The sequence below is a fragment of the Centroberyx affinis genome, unplaced genomic scaffold (genome assembly GCF_046629955.1).
Source record: "Centroberyx affinis isolate AG114_WGS23_722 - 3 ecotype Tasmania unplaced genomic scaffold, CSIRO-AGI_Caff_v1 ptg007879l_1, whole genome shotgun sequence".
Taxonomy (NCBI): domain Eukaryota; kingdom Metazoa; phylum Chordata; class Actinopteri; order Beryciformes; family Berycidae; genus Centroberyx; species Centroberyx affinis.
Window position 1 is genome coordinate 85,211 of NW_027283953.1, and position 20,616 is coordinate 105,826.

A 20,616-nucleotide genomic window follows, 5' to 3' on the forward strand; every position below is an offset into this window, starting at 1 on the left:
AGTATTTATCGTACAATCAGAAAATGTACATTATATTGTACATATATATTTGAAATTATATGAGTGACTATATCAAAGTCATCAGGATAATGTGGTGACAACTTAACATGTCTAGGGAGGGCGTCCAGCAAGTACAGCTCTGGCTGCTCTAGTCTTAAAATATTACTTCATATATTAAACTTAAAATTCAGCATTACTTAAACTGTAGATCAATGCATTGACTAATGTTATATTCTTTGGGATCTTGTTGGTATGCTTGTTTCAGAATGAAGACAAACATCAAGCACGACTGTGACCTGAGGAGCCTAAGTGTCTACCTCAATGAGGACATAGAGACACTCGTCAAAGAATACGCGCTAAGTGTACGTCAACCTACTCTCTTTATATTATAAATGTGTTATGGATATACTCACATTGATAGTTATATTAATTGTCTCATAGGCATCACAGTCTAGCTTTGCCCGTGTGTGTAGTGTGCACTGAAAGATTAAACTATGCAGCTATCAGTGTGGAGCATGATTGATCTTACAAGCCAAATGAGAAACTTGTCAGCTGTAAATGACCCCGGTAAAGTATAAAACAGTTGGCAGTACAAAGTATGGAAATTATGGATCAGAATCATGAAACACTCAAACCATTATGCTGATCTCAGATTTGGTGTAGATAGGGAAGTAATACGTTATTTCCTGACAAATTAAAACAGTAACACATGACTGCAGCGATATGAAAGAAAAATAATGCAGCAAAAATTTTTTAAAAATTAAGAACTGTCAGAAACACTTTAAACTTGATGTAGCATATACAAATTTCACTCAAATATTGAAATTTGCAGCAATTCAACAACTTTGATATGTCTTCCAGCGGGAGATATCAGGGTATCAGGCAAGTTAGTCACAATCACGTGAACATCCTAATTTTCAGTGCTTGCACTTTTAAGCTTGGTTATGTCCAGTTCCATCAGGATTTTCTTCTTCTCCTTAGCACTGGCCTTATTTTTAATTCGTATTATAGTCTTCCTGTTTCATAATTTACCAATGTAAATAACAGCTGACTGCGGGGGAGTATTTGTAACTTTTGAAGGATCACAATGCATGTAGATTGGTTTGTTGGCTTGCAGGTTTACAAAAGTAGCCTACTACTTAGGTGGCAACCTTTGTACGCATCGATGGTGAGTTGAGGTAATTTTATGAAAACTGTCCAGCTGGCCATTTTTCTAAACTGTTGAGTGATTTTGCAAACTTCTGGTTAGACAGAAATGGACATTCAGTTTCAGGTCTTTCTGGGGTTTTTTGGGGGGTTTTGAAAAATGTTCCATTATTTTGCATTTGAATGATTCTACATATCTGTAATGTCAGAGTTTGAAAAACAGTGTGCCTTAAAAAATTCTGAATATCACAATGTGACCGGCATTGGGACACAACTCATTGTTCTCTGTTTATCCTCCAGGACAGTGAATCTAGAGAGGCTGAGTCGGGGATTGTACAGACAACGATGGGCATCTACGTCACTCGGGTGGAGGAGGCCGGTCCTGGAGACGAGCCTTTTGCAGATGTTGGAGTTGTACTTGAAGGCGTGGAAGTTCTGCACAACCTACGAAGTGTCATCCTTGGATGTGTGATGCTTTTTGGACTGATTTATGCGCTTAACTTAAGCTACCCTAAGGACCTCAAGTGCACATTTGAAGTGTTTCAGAACATCCTGGTGGAACTGGACACAACCAAGCTTTCATCAAAAGTCCAAGCACTGACAATTAAGACGCTCCAGAGTAATTGGCCTGATACACTGATATTTCCCTCTGGAAAATGTATATCAAAGTGGTTGACTTGTTGCAAATTTCAGTACTTGTTTGAGTGAACTTAGATGTAAAATTTTCAACTTGTGTTTTTCACAGTTCTTGATTGTTATATTTTTACTGCAGAATATTCCTTTTATATTCCTGCATTCGTAATTAAACATGCATGGAAAGTGTGGTGGTGCCGCCACTCAACCACTGAGCCCTTATGGCAGTGTTTTGGATTGTTAGGGTGGTGGTCAGAAAATGTCAGAAAAAAATTGATCTCAGGGATTCCTTGAAATGTGAGTATACTGTAAGCATTACAGTTATAATGGTTGATTTACCTGATTTACCTGTCTACCTCAGGTTTCACACAATTGTTTGCACAGTTCTTGAGAGAGTTTATCGTATTGTTGCAGAAAGGTCTGTTTACAATATATATTCTTTGTCTCATGTAACAAGCAGCAAAGTGTTAAGGCCAATGGGGTACAGCTGCTCACCTGAGCCTTGTGATAATGTTTTGGATCCTAATTTCAAAATTGAATCCCAGGAATTGTTAGCCTTCTGAAATCATAGAAGAGAGAACAGTGTTCAGAAGCCTAGAGTTCCCTTAAATTAGCTTTTAAAATGTTTGCAATGAGTAAATGTTTGAAAATAGAGCACTTAACCTTAAGAGGGCATTTTCTTTCTTTTTTTTTTCTTTCTTTTTTTATATTTTTATTGGGATTTTCCCAGAGGGCATTTTCTTTTTTATGATTTGTTTGTTTTTTGCACACAATACAACATGTTTGTATGAGCACTGGTTCTGTGTACACGTATGTCTTGCTAGCTGCTCTTTTTGTGGGTGTGTGCTGTTATGTCAGTGTACCATGCTGTTGAATGGAAGTGGTGTTGCTGCCTTTGAGATTTTGCAATGCCCAAACGTGCCACATGCCTTGAGGAGCGTTAATAAATTGTTAAATGTGGAACAAGATGGTCTGACTGTTCTTTTTTTATGTATTGTAGTTACATATTGTTGTAGGTGTGGGGTGAATGGAAAAAAGATTTAAAAATTGGAAATATCTAGTTATAAATTTAAAATACATTGCGTATATTAATAAAAAGTACATAAATTTGATGCATTTTGAGTAAATTGGGTTTATTGCATAAACCTGGTTGTTAAGCATTTCAGACAAATAGGCTTTATTAAACAAATAAACTTTTAATCAGATTTACAGCATGTGACCTTATTGTATTGTATTATTGTACCGTATTGTATTTCAGGGGGTCCATGTTCCAGACATGGAAATTACGGATATGGAACAAATTGGAGTACGGGTTCCTGAACTGGCATCTCCCCTGGGCATTGAAGAACTGGAAGGACTGAATCAACTTTTCAATCCCACTGCTCCTTCATTGTGTTTTGGGGCAGACATTTATAGTGCTGTAGTCCACTACGTAGAAAGTGTCCTTGAATTAAGACAGGAAGCATAAGGCACAATGCATACAAACTGAAAGTCCCCCTCCGGTCAAAAATGTTTTTCTTCTTGTTCATACAGTTGAATAGAAAGAAATTAATGAAAAATGTGTCCAAATTACTCTTTACAGATCATTTCCAATGTTTCAAACTCACAGCAAAATTATGTTATGCAAAATGTAGAGGACTGCTCTGACTTGAATAAAAGGTGGTCTGACCATGAAAGTTATTGTTTTTATAAATGTATTTTTACTTAACCTTTATTTAACCTGGAAAGCCTCATTGAGATGACACTGACAATCTTTTTCAGCAGTGTCCTGGCCCAGAGTGACAATGATCATTATTATCTATTATTAGGTTCTCTTCTTTTCATACATACATTTTATTAACTTAATTGTCATTTTTGATAAACATTATATAGTCTGTGTAAAGATCACTGAATGTTATTCACACAACTAATCAAGGCAGACAATAGATTAAAGACATTTATTGGGCTTATAATTCAATACATTTGATTGTATTATATACAATTATTATAGTAACAGACCATTTCCAAAATGTTGACTTTTATTTTCATGACAGAATGAATCATGCCATCGGTTTTAACTTCCTGAACCAACTGTCAGAACTACAGATAGCACAACCAAACAGCCCTGCCAACAAAATACAGTACAAAACCAGTATCAGGCAAAAGGTTCCAGTATCTTTTAGGGTTCCCACTCTTTTAAGGAAATCATTTTCCAGGATTTTTCAAGGACATATTGAGTGACTTGTGTACATGTTAGCTGTTGTTCACAGGTCACCTTAGAATTATTCAAAGTGGGCAAAAAGCTCAAAACTGTGAAATTGATGTATCAAATAACACGGTGTCAACATGTATTCATGTTGTACATGTTTACGTGTAAAAAAAATTAACATGCTAACAACATGGTAAAAACAAGCTAAAAAGCTACAACAATAGAACAATGCAATTTTTGCAATGCATTCGTAATGACTAGCTGTATCTACACAAGACCGAAGCCTGTAACAGGTTGCGATGCAGCTCTCCACATGATTGGAAAAGTCTTCATAGTTGTGGAAGTGCCCAGGCACATGCAATGTTCCAAAACATGTGGAAGACCTTAGGTACTTAGGCCACTTAGACTATGAGAGAAAACTGGGCCATCCACAAAGTAGTGTTCAAAACCTCCCATTAATGTCCTTTTTGGATTCAAAAAGCTCACTCTATAGTCTGTCAGCCATGCTGCTACAGGTTGTTTCTATACTGCTTCTCTCCCCTTGCTCTGTTCTCGTCCATCTGTTTCAATTCCTAATCGCTGTACTAAGTTTTTTATTTTGGCAGTTTTGATAGTGACAGTGGAGAGAGACAGGAAAGGCGGGGGGGAGAGAGAGGGGATGACATGCAGCAAAGGGCTTGGGTTGGAACGGAACCCAGGCAGCTGCGGTAAGGACTCCGCCTTAATAGGTGGTACGCGCTCTACCAGGTGAGCCACCGGGGCGCCCCCTAATCGCTGTGCTAATTCATGTACCCTTAATATGATTGTCCAACAAAATATAGTGGTCATTGGTTACAAAATCTGCGACATAGTTAGTCACCGTCACAGTTATAAAGATAAAAAGCTTAAACTTCTGTCCTGTTGTCCTCTTGTGCCTTTGAACAAATGTTCTCTTCCATTTTTAATGAGAACTGATAAGACTTTACACCATTATAAGATGTTATAGAGTGTTATGTGATTGTAGTTAGTTGCATGTAAACAAACAAAACAAAAAAAACATCCCTTTCCTTGCATTCACTTGGCAGTCTTGGCTAAGATTTGTTATGTGCTGACTATTGCTCACTTTATTTTGGATACATGAACAGTAGTACTGCAGCAGATGGAGGACAGAGTGAGGAGAGAGAAGCAGAGGAGGCAAACTGTAGAAGCAAGGCCAATGGGCTAAAAATTGAAGGTTTTTAAAGCTGCAAAAAAGTGATTTCTGACCAGCTTAGAACTGTGTTTGTAAACACATAAAGCAATTCTTCCCCTTTCTGATTGCCTCTAGAAACCCAAAATAAAGAAAAAAAATATTTGTTGTTTTTTTATGGAAATGTATACATTTTACTCTGAAAGGCTCCTGTTGGATTACTTTTTCTCTCATCTTCAGTTTGAAAATGTGGTAAAGCTGCTACATTTCAGCCACAAGGTAAGTTTGGAATGAACTGTTTCTGTGGCTGCGTTGCTGACTGCTGCAACAGAGGCTCTTGCTTGATTGATCTGAAATGTGGAAGTTTATCTGCAGAATGTGCAGTTTCAGCTTTGAATGAAGTTGAAGCGGTGAGGGGCTGAAGTGGAGGGCAGAGGAGGAGCTTATCATCGGGCCAGAAAATTCAAATCAGGAAAGAACAGGCTAGCTATAAGCTGTATGGTGGAAAGAAGAGCTACAGTGATGACTCTCGCATTGAAAGGGCTAATTTTACTGCAAAAAATGCACATACTATTAATGTAGCTTTAATGAAAAAGGGGGCATATATTGGTGTTTTTCCAGCACTACTTTGCAGCATTACTCAAGTTTCACCTATAGTTTAACTGGAACCCAATTTTTAGTGTCAATTTTCTGTTAATACTAACACAACCACCCAAAGCGTTTGCCAAAAAAGAGAATTGAAATGCAGCCCTACCACAAAAATACTGGAATTGTCATTTCACACATTTATCAGTATAACATGATAAACTTGCCTGTCTCAATAAACCTCCTTAAGAATCCAGCTGTCTGGTCCTGGATGCTCAGTGGGTATGAATCATCTTCTTCATCATCGCTGTCATCCCCTGGCCAGACAATCTGACTCAAGATCTGCCTAATGGGAGAAATTGTAAAGCATACTTTAAATATGACATGCCTTGATATATCTAGTTAATTACAATGTAAAACTTTACTGGTATGTTCCGTGCTAACAGTGTGGCTAGTCAGTGGGCAACGTGCTGATTGGCTACAAAAAAGGGCCAAAATCCGTACTCGTAACTTGAAGCTTGTAGCTGTAACTTCACTGTCGCACAGAAAGGTAGGAAATTTGTGCGTCCGTCTCTCATGTAACTTCACTGTCGCACAGAAAGGTAGGAAATTTGTGCGTCCGTCTCTCATGTAACTTCACTGTCGCACAGAAAGGTAGGAAATTTGTGCGTCCGTCTCTCATGTAACTTCACTGTCGCACAGAAAGGTAGGAAATTTGTGTGTCCGTCTCTCAGACCTTGTGAAACCTCACTGTTGAAAATATTCCTGCACAAATTTTAATTACACATACACAAAATATTTCTACAGCTACACAAAACCTTTTACACATGAGCAAATTATATCTGTGTGCACAAAACTTTTTCCACACATGCACAAAATATTTCTACAGCTGCAAAACTTTATCACACATTCACAAACCGTTTCACAAGCGCTAAATATTAATGACCATTATTTGATTCCATAACGAAACCTGATGTTGAATTGGCAGAAGAGTTAAACAAATTCTACTCTAGGTTTGATATCTATGATTTCAATGATGAGCTTTCTAATTTTAGAAATGGGCCTGCAGGCTGTAAGATTAAAATTGATGAGGTGATTGTGTGTAAATCTTTTGGTCGTATTGAAGAGAGGAAAAGCCCTGGTCCTGATGGCATAGGGGGAAAATTAAAAAAAAGTGTTGTGCCTGGCAACTGTGCGGTATTTTTTCATATATTTTTATTGACTTTTCTTCTGCTTTTAATTGTATTCAGCCACATGTTCTTGCACACAGGCTCTTATCTAATTTTAATATGGATTTTAGTATAGTATGTTGGCTCACTGACTTCTTAACGAACGGATCACAGAGGGTCCGGGTTAATGGAACCCTGTCCAGTAAACTCTCATCTTCCACTGGATCCCCTCAGGGCTGTGTGCGTTCACCACTTTTATTCGTTTTATATGCAAATGAGTGCCAGAGCAATCATGTATCAAGATTTGTCCTTAAGTCTGCCGATGACTCTGTGATCGTGAGTCTTCTGCAGGGTGTGGAGCGAGATCATGGCCCAGTCCTTGATGAATTTGTTAATTGGTGTGACCAGTCTTTCCTCCAAATAAATGTGGCCAAGACCAAAGAAATGTTTATTGATTTTCAGAGGAGGCCCCTGCCCCTGCCCTGTGTGTGATTAAGGCTGAGCCAGTGTTAGCAGTGCAGCAATATAAGTATTTGGGCACTGTCCTAGACGAGAAGCTTAAATTTGATGCAAATACAGATGCCATATGAAAAAAGGCAAATCAACGGTACAGAATACTCAGAACCAAGCCAAGCTGCCCAAGTCAGCTCCTAAATGCTGAGACCACCTGACCTCCTAAGCCTTCTGTGACTTCTGTGCCCAGCCATGAACCAGTGTGTCTGCTGACTTGTTTAACTGCTGCACTGTTAGCCCTTGCTGTAAAAGCTACGGTTAATTACTTCAAAATGCCCAATTAAATACCTTAAAAACATTGTACAGTATAAAACTGTAACATGCATTGCATCATGGGAATTTTCTTATAAACTAGAGTAAATTACTGTATATTTTAAATATGCGGTAGGATACTGTTTTCATAACAACAGTAACACTACTGTTGCCTTTGGATACCAAAATCATATTTTATAAAAAAAAAAAATCCTCTATATTCACAATTTCCATACATTCTGAAGTTATTGGTTGATCACAAAAAGAGCGGATAACTTGTCAACGTTCAGACTTAAACAAGGACACACTCATAATAAATATTCTTATTGAATAGACCTATTACCACGTTGTTGGCCTGAATTAGGCTAAAATTACCTTGCATCTCACCAATGCAGGTGTGCGATTTAACGTTAGCCGTCCCCATGTGACTCCGTCTTGAACTGTCAACTTTCAAAGCAAGAGCAGAATCTTTTTTCCCGGAGGAGGACATAACGTTAGCTGTAAAACAAGGTAAGATATTACATACTTGATTCTAACCATTAACGTGACAATAAAACTTTATTTTAGTTAGCTGTAGCGTTAAAATCTGGGGCAGTGTTTGTTGACTGTGCACAGTAACGTTACATTGGCCATTAGCTAACGATCGTTACTTTTAGCTTTCTCCTTCAACTCTGCACAGCAAAGCTTGTAAAATAACGCTATACTAAACCATTTATTCGACCGCCAAAAACAGATCTGCTTCTCCAGTTTTAGTTTTTTTTTTATGGGTGGGGCTGTAGAGAAAATATTTGGCGAGTTGCCTTGCCGAGCCATTTCACCACAGCCTCTCAGCAGAGCAGTCAGTGTCATCTCTACGTAAGTTCGCTAAGAAAGGATCAGAAAGACACAGAATCAACCTGGCCGATACCTATAACGTTAACGTTACATACATTTTATTTTTAAGGGGAGCAAGTCGTGTGTTTTATCCATTAAGTTATCTTCCAAGCCTCCACAGGTTTGCTAGCTCTTTTCTCCTAGCTAACTGCTGCCTGTATGTGAAGGCAGGTTTGCAGATAACATCCCACTGACGTTATGAGACGTATATGTGATAACTGTCTATTCAGCAAACGTTATCTGCTTGAACATAACTCCACGTTTGAGGTTAATATCTGTAAACATAGTTCGATTTTTGTGTCACATAAGCTAGCTTAAGCCTTGCGCACTACAGATAAACAGAACTTGGGCGCGTTTTCGGCAGTGTTTTATGTTGTAGCTAACATTTTGGCGGTCAAATTTTTGTTGCTAGCTTGGAAGTCTTACAGACAGATTTGTATTCCAGGAAAATTTGTGTAAAAGTGGGTATATTTGCTTTTTACCAAAGCAGCAAAACACGCCAGCTTTGTGCATTACTGCTTTCTGCCGTACATTTCAGACTGAGCTTGTCATTTCCAAAAAATAGTAATTGATTCCCATTTCTCATCATTCATACGCAGATGGTAGCAGTACAACTTTAGTTTCTTCAAGACTGACACTGACCCCTACCTCCAAAGGTAAGTGTTTGATAATTTAGGAGAAGCCATTGCCAGTTGCAATAATGTACAGGTGCAAATTTTGTAGCGTCCATACCCAAAACTTTAAAACGTTTTGTATTCATGTGAAAAAACACAAAAATGTGGCGAACTATAGGTTTGCATGTGGGATAGACCAGTGCCCAAGCACTTTTAAAAAAATTTCTGCTCTAAGGTCACACATGCACAGGAATCACAGGGATTCTAAACCACAGAGTGGAGAGAGGTGTCAGTACAGGGGTAATCTGACCTGCCAGGTTTCTGGATGTGGCAGATTTTTTTTCTGTTTTTCAGTGTTATGCATGCACCTCAGATTTCACATCAGAGATGGAAAGAAGATGTCCTGTCCCTTTGAAGGCTGCTCCAATTATTTCAGAGTGAGAACATCCTTTGCTTCCCATTTATCAAGGAAACATAAGCAGGTATTCACAGCAAAGCAGACAAGTCAGGATGAAATTGACAGTGTCCAAGCCCCAGATGAGATGGATGCTAGCATCCATCCATAAATGGTCATGAAGAAGATGCAGGTTTTGACCAAAACACACTTTTAAATGATTTGGCACTGTTTTATTTGAAAATGCAGGCCAAAATGCTTTTGCCAGCCAGCACTATACAGTGCATTATAGAAGAATTTCAAGAAGTCCACAGCTGTGGAATGAGAGAAGTTCTTGCGAAACTGCAAGAGAAACTGTCAGGGTTAGAGATACCCCAAAGTGAGATCGATAAAATAATCAGTGAACTCTCACAAGATGACAAACTACCTGTATACAATGAAGGAGTGTTAAGGTCAGATAAAACGAGAAAGACATTTTTCAAAAAAACCTTTAACTATGTCGAACCCACCCAGGTGTACCTGGGAACTGATCGTGTGGGCAAAGAACGGTTTTGTCAATATGTTCCTGTTAAGGAAACATTAAGATCCCTACTTAAACAGTCCACGGTGAGAGAGCAGTACAGCCAGTCAAAAATGCACCATAGTGTTGACATGGTTTTAGAGGATGTGAAAGATGGCAAAAATGTGAAAGAAAACACTCTTTTAAAAGAGTCTCCCTCATCACTGTCACTCATTCTCTACCAGGATGCATTTGAGGTGGTAAATCCACTTGGTTCAGGTAAAAAAAAACACAAAATCCTGGCAGTATACATGACCATGGGTGAGATCTTGCCACACAACCGATCCTCAGTTGATCCAATGCAACTTGTGTTACTTTGCAGAGAGGATGATTTTAAGTCCTTTGGGCAGGATAAAGTGTTTTCAACTCTTCTTGCTGACCTTAAGGATTTAGAGGATACAGGTTTTCAGTCTGAGGTTGGCAGTACTCTTAAAGCATCCTTGATTGCCATTTCTGGCGACAATCTTGGCTCCCACTGTATTGGTGGCTTCACAGAAAATTTCAGCTGTAGTAAACATTTCTGTAGGTATTGTTTGATTGAAAGAGATGTCTTTGTCAAAACACCTCTAGCCCTTGGCCCAACACGAACAGTCACAGATTACAACCAGAGTGTTCAGCAGCTGTCCACCACTGACCAAAATATAGTACATGGAATAAAATTTGATTCAGTCTTTAACTCCTTGAAAAGTTTTCATGTGTGTGGTGGTCTCCCTCCATGTCTGGGCCATGACTTATTTGAAGGCGTAGTGTCGAATGACTTGGCTATTTACATCAATCATTTGGTAAAGGTTGAAAAGCATTTTACATATGACCAACTGAATAGGTCCATATTGAAGTTTAAACACTCTGGAAGTGATTCTAACAATAAGCCATGTGAGGTTAGAGCAGATGGGAAAAGACTTGGGGGCTCTGCAGCACAGAATTGGTGTCTCCTGCGACTGCTACCAATATATGTTGGTGATAGCATAAAAAACCCAGTGGATTGTCAGGTCTGGCAGTTGTGTCTTAAACTAAAAGACATTGTGGAGCTCATCTGTGCTCCCAAAATTCATCACAGTCAGGTTGCTTACCTAAAGGTACTGATTGAAGAATATGTGTATCTGAGAGGTGGCATGTTCCCTCTTCATCCTCTGAGGCCAAAGCATCACTATTTATTGCACTATCCTGACCTGATCCTGCGCTTTGGGCCATTGATTCGTTTGTGGACCCTAAGGTTTGAGAGTAAACATTCATATTTCAAGGAGTGTGCCAGGAAATTGCATAACTTTGTACACCTGTGCAAAACATTGGCAGAAAGGCATCAGCTGCTTCAGTCTTACCTTTGTAGTGGCCAGTTGTTTCCTCCTACAATTCAGGCTGTTGGTGAAGCAAATGAATATGATGAGCACTTATATAATGATCTTATTCAGAAAGCAGTAAGGACAAGTGGCTTTACAAGACAAAGCACTTCAGAGGCATCGACAGTGATATACAAAGGAACAAAATATAGCAAAGGCCTTGTTGTTGTCATGGGCCACACTGATCATGGTTATGTATTTGGGAAAATATCACTAATACTCTTTAATTGCACACAAGTGCACTTTGTTGTCGAGGTGCATCAATCAGTGCTTTTGATTGATCTTGGACTTCACTGTGTACATGATTCTGAGAAAAAATATCTATGTGTCAGTGCAGACAGTGTATGTGATTACTACCCACTGCCAATATATCAGGTGTCAGGCCTCTCAGTTGTTTCCCTGCACCACTCAGTATGTTCTCCTTAAACCATTTCAGGTATGGATGATGAAAGCCTCCAACAAGAAATCCAGAAAGCCTTGCCTGAATTGGACATGGCGCAGCTGAAGACAGTGGTCAAGCACCTTAGAGAAGATGTTGGAGTGGTGACAGCAGATGACGTTCTGCTTGTGGAGAGGGATGACCTACAACACCTTTTAACACCAATACAGAGCCGTAAACTTATTAAGGCCTTCAAAGGAACAGGTAAGAAATACATGCAAATTGTATCAGTAACAGAAACGGTAGTCCCAGCAGGGCAACTCTTGGGAATCATGTATGTTATAATGCTTTCTCTTATGTAAACCTGTCTGGCCGGGGGGAAAAAAGGTAGCTATACTTCCAGGGAATTGTATATATTCATAAACAGTCTACAGAGGTATTTTTTTGCTCACATTAACTAATCGTAATGAGAATGGGACTATTCCATGAAAACCGTTGTATAAAAGAAGCTGTCATATTCTATCTGCTATCCCTTTTATCAGGCCCATGTTTGCTCTTGTAATCCTAATTTCAAAGACATTTTATTAAAAGTGTTCTTACCAAAGTCTGGAAAATGAGGGGAAAACTGTTGTTTAGTCAGATACATTAATGGTTACACATTTTTATCTAGTTGCATTATTTGTTGCTCTTAAGTAAAAATCTGGGTTGGGGTTATTATCTTAATAATCTGCCACTATAGTGATAGCCCAGCTCATGTTGCCAAGCAAATATCGGCATAAATTGTAGTGAACGATGACCAAAATCTTCTAAAGCAATGAAGAAATTAAGGAAAAATTATAACATTCTGAAACATGAAATGTGTGGAATCTTATATTAACTTTTAAGGGTCATGTTTGCTGCTAGCTCATGTTGATTTCTTTCCCTGATTTCATTGCTGTGTATAGTATGTTTCTTTTACCTTTTTGAATAGTTGGTTTCTGAATGTCTTTTTGTTTCTCTTGCAAGAATCAAATGGACATGTGGACCCAGATTCAACAAGGAGCCCCCTAGGACTTGGCCTCACATCCGCCAGTTCACTCCCTCCATCACAAAGTTCCACTCCAGTCCCTTCTGCTGGTTTACCCCCTTCCATACAACCACAGGCTGGTCCGAATTCTTGGATCAACAGATTCCAGGTTCCGTGGGAGAAGATGCCCACCTCACTCTCACTAGCCATCTCAACAGGGAAGAGGGTTGACCCCGGAGACAGAAGGACAATTGTGAGAATTGTGGTAGAGGCCATGCAAGTACACTGCCCCAACCCCAACAGAGCTGCCTGTGCTGAGATAGCCAAAGCTATTGTGTCAAAGCATCCAATGACTTTTGGAGATACGACTGAGGAAGGAGAACAGCTGGGGAGTGGCTTCCATTCTCTGCTCAACCAGCTGAAAACGAGAGTCGAGCATGTCAACCGGAACAGTGACAGCCATCGAATCCGGCAGCCCAAGAGAACAGCAAGTGATGACAGCAACGCCAACAGAAGAGTTAGATCCAAAGTAGACAGCTATGGCTGTATAAATTGGCAACCAAAGGATCTTCCTGAAGGAGAGTCGTTGGAAAGTAAGAGAATGACCCTGGCAAACATATTCAGATCTTCGGGCCCAAGAGCTGTGGAAATGACGGATGTGGATGAGCTTATGAGGCTAACATACATTTTCCAGAGGTACATAATGAATTCATGTCCCCCTCCCACCGTGTGTACTTGAGGAGCAATGGCCTTTTATTTTCACGAAAAGAGGTCTGTGCACCCACTTCCTCACACTGACTGGCATTAATATCGATGATCGCCTTGGTGAAGCTCTTGTCACAAAGGGCAGGAGGATTGTGAGTTTCTTCCAAAGCCAAAAGCTGAAGTGGGGCAGCGAGATCCAAGCTTTGCTGAAGGAGATGGAGAGTGCCACCTCAGAGAGAAACCAGGACCTGACTGCCATAGCAGCCATTCTTCTTGTAATGAAGTACTTCCATGAGGAGGAGGACTCCATCTTCATCTTGGCAGACGTAAGTAATAGCTTACTGTATTAAATACAAAGTAAAGATTTTTTTTTTTTACTTACAGCAAATGGTACACAAGAGGTATATTTATAATGCATGAAAATAGCTAAGATGACTTAAGATCTGTTCCTTTTGTGTTTTGCAGGCAACGGCAACCAAGATATCCGTTGAGGCAGAGAAGAATTTACCTGCTACACCGAGGCTCATCATGCTTGGTAAGATAAATATTTGCCTATAGTAGAGAAGAATGCTTGTGCATGTTCTGTTATGCTGGTTAGGTATCAAAGACAAGCAGGCATCTTGCAAAGCTGTGAAAATGAGGACAAGCCACACAGTGGTGTTATTTTATGCTTTATTGCTAGCAACATCATGGGTTAAACATTTTCAGAAAGTTTTAAATTTTCATAAAATTTTTGTTAAGATTTTCTGTAACTAAACAGAGTAGTACTGGACTTGTATTCTGCCTTGGTTTGTGATTAGGACAGAGCAGAGCTAAAATGTACATGGTTATTACAACTTGAGTTTGTATATTTCAGGCAAAACACTACTGTCTGCTGGCCAGTGGATGATCAGCATTGAGGGAAAGGTGGCATATGACATGGACCAGCAACACGACTTTGCCGCTGCCATGGCTGTCTTCTTTGGTTGCTTCTACGTTTACAACATAGAGTACGAGGAGTCGGCTTGGGCGACACTGGAGTTGATACAAAGGTGAGCATGGAATATCTTTTATGAATCCTGAACCTCTTGCACTATACTACTATGTCCAAAATACTTGTAAGTGGCCTAAATTTATATTTCTGGACTTGATTCCTTGTGGTGTCCCATTGTGGAATACCAGGATGCATGTATTGTATCAGCTCAGAAAATAGCAAAATCAATCAAGTGGGTCAAACAGATTAATTTTCCCAAGGAGTTCAAAGGGAAAATCAATTGGAAGAAACAATCCAATCTTAAACCTCAGACTAGGAACATATAATTCAACACTGGATTTGTAATTGGGTCCTTTTTACGGATTGCAAATTACAATGTATTATCTATATTGCCTCATTTTAGTCAGGCAATATCGACTGACTATTCAAGGGAAGAGGAATAAGCCTACTTGGTGTCACCCTTTTGCTCTCCATGTAAACAGCTTGACCAACCTATTCTCAACACAAATTTTTTGTGTGTATGTGTATGGAAATATAGCCATTGTGTCATTTCACATTTCATTCCCAGAGAAATTACTATGAAGCCATTAATTTGTGTCAAGGTTGAAATATTTAAAGAACTAATTTATTGATTTTTGTCTTAAAGATTCTTTCTGAGGATTAATCCGGAGGAGGGAACCAAGTGCACCGCCAAATTTGGGACAAGCCGAAAGACGGGAGCCGTTGTTAAGAGGAAGACATCAACTCTCAACACTCGCATGATGACCTTCCTCCAACGACTCACCGAGTTTGAGTGGAAGACCTCAAATTAGGTAAGTTCACACACACACACACACACACACACACACACACACACACACACACACACACACACACACACACACTTTGTCTCTCTCACCTTTCACACACTATGGCACAAAAACACTGTACTGAAAGCTGTAAGTGAACCGCATCCCATACTATGTGTATTCTGATAGTCCACCATACACCTAGCTCCTATCATGACCAATATTGAAGTTGATGCTGCATATTGCAGTTACTCTTAATTCAGTAGGAAAATGATGGGTTGGTTCCAATACTAGGACATGCCTTATTTTGTGATGTAAAATGTGATATTTTAAGGTATATCCATGCCTGTTATCATGTTTACATAATGATTGGTTGGGTACCATTGTTATTTGAAGTAAAATAAAACTTTTTTTTGTTTTTTTTTGTTAATGCATTGCTTACCGTCAACAAATCCTATGAAAATAACAAAATCAGTAATCATTTTGTTTTGCTAACAAGTCTCTTCCATGTAGCCGGTGCCCAATGCAGCCATGTCCCAGCAGCCATAGAACTTCATTGTATTAAAAAACTATTAAAAACCCGTCACAGAGCCATGCTGCTGCTCTGCAGCGTAAACAGTACAAAAAAGTTAAAATTTTAGAAAGTTCTTTTATTCATTTATTAATATTTCAGTTGTCTGGAAAATATGTATTTTATCCAAGTTGAATTAACCCTCCCCCTTCTTTGAACGTACCAGTTGTTTCAGCAAAAGCTGTTGGAGTATACTTGACAATTATGTAGACAACACATTAATCATTGTGCCTCTCACATTTTCCTCTCCTTTAAGCGAGCCACTTCCAGAAGACCCTGGATGAGGGGCCAATGTCCCAGGTGTCCACTTTGACTGCCCCAGATAGACTGACTCACCATTGTGGATACTAAGTTTGTGCAAAAAAGGAGGTATGCACATTCAAAAAGGTCCCAAACTAATAAAGGTGTCAAACTAATAAAAGACGATGGAAAAACATGATAAAGTCTGTACACTGGGACTCCCTTAGAAATTATTTTATTACCACCTGTGATGTTTCGAGCTGTGTAGCTCTTCTTCATACAGCTCATGGTTTATTGTTTATTTGGTTTAGTGTCACATGGCCTGCTGTTGGTATGTGATGTTGATATGTTTATATCAAGGTTAATTAATGTTATTCATGTTTTTCTTCATTGAAAAGCATTTGAAAAGTTAATGTTGCTCGTGTTATTTAAATTCATGTGGTTTTAAAATTGTTCACTTTTTTTTAAAAAGCATGTCAGGTGAAGTTTATTTCATTGATTTGACATTGTGAAAATTTGAATGTTTATTGTGGATCCCCATTAGTCGACACACAAGCGACAAACTAGTCTTCTGGGGTCTGTGTAGTTTTGTATTATGTATATCTTAAAATTATGTAATGTTTTTTTTTTAAATAAAGAAATAATTGAATTTACTGCATATCACCGTAAATGGGTTTTTTTCTACAGTAATCTATAGGCCACTGTACTACAGTAACATTCAACAATCATTTCAGTATTATATTTCTTACTGTAAAACAGTATAACAGTAAGGATACTGTAAGGACTTAGTTATACGGTAACATACTGGCAACGCTGTTGCCTGCAAAATACTGTAAAATTCAATTACCAGAATGTTACTGTAAAGTTACTGTGAAACTGTAAGGGCTTAGTTACGGTACCTTACTGTAAAGAAGTTACAGTAGCAATACTGTAAAGGGCTATTACAGTATTTAGCTGGCAACAGTGTCGCCAGTATGTTACTGTAAAAAAGCAAGGAAAAGTCTTACAGTGTGTCTACCATCACAGTTCAGAGGTTGTCTGTGCAGTGCTGGGACTTTCCTCACTAAATTAATAGTTCAGCTGTAAGACTGTATTCCTTTTTTTGTGTGTGTGTGTGTGTGTATTTTATATTGTGTTTTTTAATCTCAGGGAGAGCCAACGTAATTTTGTTGCGTTGTGTGCAGCAGTACAATGACAATAAAGAATCTTGAATCTATACTGGCTCGCTCAAATACCCATTTCAATACTGAGCATTATATCACAAAAAGCTGATTTGTAATTGTTGTAGGCTGTGGTATATCCAACCCACCTAACTATATTTCTGACATAATCATTTCATAAAGACCATACATGCCCTGAATGTATAATAAATACATTCTACATGAGAAAAGTTTGTCCTTTGTGTATTCATTTTCTTTAATGCAAAGGTCACCAAAGGCCTCCTACAAACAGAATGTGGTGAATGTTTTTGGTAATAATAATTTCCAAACCCATATTTAGCAGAACTGCAAGAAATAAGACTGAAAACTTTAGTAATGTGATGGTCCAAGTTCAGATGTTGATCAGCAAGAACACCGATTGTTAGGCTTTGATGTTCCGAGCATAATGAGTAACCTCTTAAGCAAAGCAGTCAGTGTAAATCATAAGAACCTCTGTTTTGTCTGAGTTAGGATGAAAATTTGAGACAGCCAATCAGTGATAACAAGCTGAACAGTCACGAGGGATGGTGAAAATTCTAGCTGCGTGATTTCACAATATCAGTGATAATAGATCCTGTTGGAATAGTTTGTCAAGTGGCTAAAAGGTGGCATGTATAAAAGAATAGGTGTAAGGACTGATACTGCTTACTAGTTGGCGTGTCTTCTTTTGCAGCATGTAAGGTAAATAATTCACAGTCCAAATCGCCCATGCAACACTCGTGTATTTACTAAGCCCACAAGTCAGGGTACAAACAGTAAACCACATGCACCCCTAGATCAATTAATAACTTGTATGAAAAACAACAAACAGTTGCAAGAAACACTGCCACAACAACAGCGGTAGAAAAATGCGTGGCTTCCCAGTAAAGAGCATACCTGTCTGTCATCAGGGGCTTCACCTACAAGTAGCCTTTCTCCGTGATACCCCACACATCGTCACCTATTGTGCAAAAAGGGGAACTTCAATGAACACAAATCATATACAGACATACAGCAATGAATAGAGACTATAACAGTAGACAATACAAAATGGCTCTAACAATAGGACAGGTGAACGATTAACCCTTAAGGAATAGGGTAGTAGACACAAAGGAGACATTATTATTGATATATTTTAGTATTTGACAGGTATGAAAAACAAACAAACATACAAACACTTCATGGCAGTACCAGTTCAGAAGTCTATCAATGTACTCGCTGAAGCTGAATGTTGACAGCCTTGCATTCTCCAACTGCACCGTGCTGAGAAGGTAAAATGATTTTGTAGTGTTAAACAAAAAAAATTGTATGGCTAGGGGCTTAGAGAAATCATCAAAATAAATGTTGAAATCTACTGAAAAATCCAGCAGTAAAAGAGACACAACTGAGGTGGTTCAACTGCAAGGCCCCCCATTACAGCCTGTGCTCCTCAGGGCACTCAGAAGGTTGTAACTATGTGGACAAAGGCAACAGCAGGAGGCAGCAATCTGTTGGTTTGAGCCAATTGTCCATAAGGAATAAAATATCTATTTAATAAAATCACTAGGTATAAAAGATTTATTAAACAGTGACCAATTATTGAAAAGGCCCTCAAGAACTTAAGAAAGGGACTTGGATGGCTGAGACTGGCAAGAATTTGTAATCACACTAGATTATGAAATGCCTTGATTTATGTAGTGGCTAACATCAACAATTGCATTTAACATCATCTCAAGCATCAACCCTTTCACCTTTTTTCAGTGCACAAATTGCAGATTACAATCAAATTACTAAATTCACTTCAATCAAATTCAATTGAATTTTTTTTGGCAGCAGCAGCAGCAACAACAAAGGTTAGATTCCGTCTTGGGCCTTTTGCTGCATATCATCCCTTATCTCTCCTACAACCTGTTATCATTCCCAAGTCGGCGAATTTTAGGCATAAAAATGCGAGGTTTAGGCATAAATAACAACTTGGTTACAGTTAGAAAATGGTTAGGTTTAGGCATAAAAAAACAACTTTGTCAAGGTCAGCAAATTGACTGACACTTCCACTGTCCAAATGAGCAGAAATGTAAAAAAAATAAAATAAAATCTTTGGTAACACTTTATAATAACCATCATTAATAAATGGTAAATTGATAGTTAATTAAACTTTAGTTAATAGTTATTTTACTGTTAACAAACAATGAAATGATCATTAATAATGTTTACTAATTATTAGTAATGCTATAATTTATGTTATTTTATCATTCGTTTGTGTAATATAAAATCATTTGTTTATAAATTATATATTGTATCATAGCTTTTTACCCTTTTTACCGTCTCTTATCAGCTATGATACAATATATCATTATATATATATATATATAATATATAATATATATATATATATATATATAATATATATATATATATATAATATATATCATACACCAGCCATTACTATCAAAAAGTGTTCTTAAAAACATGACATTTCATGTAATATTAAACTTAGTTTCTTCAGTAATATTGAGTATCGACTTACCACATGCAATGATGCACGGAGTCATTGGCAGGCTTTTCACTTGTACTTCTTCTGCCAGACATGTTTCCTCTACATAGTGGAAGAGGTTCTCTTCTTTTTCATCAAAATAGGAGAGAAGAAGGAGCACCATATCTTTCACATCTTCCGAGCAGCCCTCCTTCTGTCCTCTCAGAATTTTCAGGTTTGTGACAGCCTGCAGAAATCGTTTGCTCTCGTCTGCACAAACGGTTTTCATGAAGTCCAGAAGCCGTTTTCCCTTTTTTTCCGACACTGGTGAGAAAAGTCTCTTTTAGTGGTATCCCTGTGAGCTCTTGGAAATGGATTGCCATGCCAATCTCCTGAAACAAAAAAGGCCACTCTTCCATGAGGGTTGTCAGATCTGTTCCCTTGTTTATCTCGTTACGTTGGGGAGTAGTAGGTGCACTTCATAAGAGTTTTCACCTCGTCTGGACTGAAGTTAGTCTGTTCACTAAGTGCCTTCATTTCATCTTTCTTTTTCTGTTGGCTTTCTGGTGTCTCACTCACTGGCATGAATGTCATGTCCCACTTTATGCAGCCATATGTGTCCTGAACAGCTGCCCTTTGTTTGGCTGGGATTTCCTCTGTGTCATACTCATCTGAGCCCTGTTTGCGCTTCTTCATCATTGGTGCTGAGGACCGCTTCACATTTTCAATTCGAGCTTGTAACTGCTTGACTAGTGAGTGATAGCCTAGTCCCACCTCATCATCACCTTCTATAATATCTTGCAGTGACTTTGGATACTTGGCAACCATTTTTTTGGCAACTTCTATTGAGGCGTTTTTACTGGGAGAAGCACATACCTTCATCATCGCAGCAA

General features: G+C 38.6%; 1 pseudogene; it reads left to right on the forward strand.

Moving 5' to 3' along the window:
* The first annotated feature begins 266 nt into the window (after positions 1-266).
* On the forward strand, positions 267-15,306 carry LOC139639866 (uncharacterized; annotated as a pseudogene).
* The last annotated feature ends 5,310 nt before the right edge of the window (positions 15,307-20,616 follow it).